The sequence below is a fragment of the Mus pahari genome, chromosome 2, assembly GCF_900095145.1.
Source record: "Mus pahari chromosome 2, PAHARI_EIJ_v1.1, whole genome shotgun sequence".
NCBI classification, from domain to species: Eukaryota; Metazoa; Chordata; class Mammalia; order Rodentia; family Muridae; genus Mus; species Mus pahari.
In genome coordinates, this window is record NC_034591.1 from 85,096,258 (window position 1) to 85,097,209 (window position 952).

The window sequence follows — 952 nt, forward strand, 5'->3', positions numbered from 1 at the left end:
ACTATGCCTGGTTCTGATCCCAGGGCACCTACACACAAAAGTAGAGAGAAGAGTCTCCTTCAAGGGGGTGAGAGCAGTGCCTAACACCACGTTAGCTAACACCCGATGGACGTGGGGTTTTAATCACCTCGTTCCCAGTTCTCATCCACTAGATTGCACAGTCATGAGCACAGGATTTCACGTCATGCCCCAGGTGATCTGCACGAGTCTTCATTGCTGTCATTTAATTCTACCTGACATTTCTGTTTACCATTCTGATTACCAAGGGAGATATGTGTAGTTTCCTATCATCCACCGCAGTGTTAGCAAAATGTAAGTCTTGACCATGAAGGAATTCAGAAGACATGTGTTTGGATCTACTTGGGGCCACGCCACTCTTTGCAAGTGTTTACAAGATGGCTGCCTCAGTACACAGAGGTGCTCTAGCTATAAGGACGGAGGGCATAAAAACAGTAAAGCTGGGCTCAGGGCACAGTGCACTGGGAGAGTGAGGCTTAGAATGTCCAAGGTCCCGAGCTGCCTTATGTTTACAATGAGGCAAATCTGAGCGAGGGATAGTCAGGCGCTCAAAGAGAAAACAAGTGGGAAAGAATGGAAGCGTTTGAGAGACTTTAAGCTTTGTGTTTCTTCTCTGAATCACTTACTTCTCCACCAAGTTACTCTTTATGTTTACAAGGTCTTGTCTTTCCCATTTGAAATGTGGTTGGCCTGCAGCTGGAGATACTGAACACTGCTGTGTACAAAACCCTAAGCTCTATTCTCAACAGGTTTTTAAAAAAAGGCTAGTCACTCAGGCTTCAGCAGACCAGGTTGTGACTCACGGGGCTGCAGTGGCCAAGAACAGTGTCACACCAGGCGTGGTGGTGCACGCCTTTAATCCCAGCACTCGGGAGGCAGAGGCAGGCGGATTTCTGAGTTCGAGGCCAGCCTGGTCTACAAAGTGAGTTCCAGG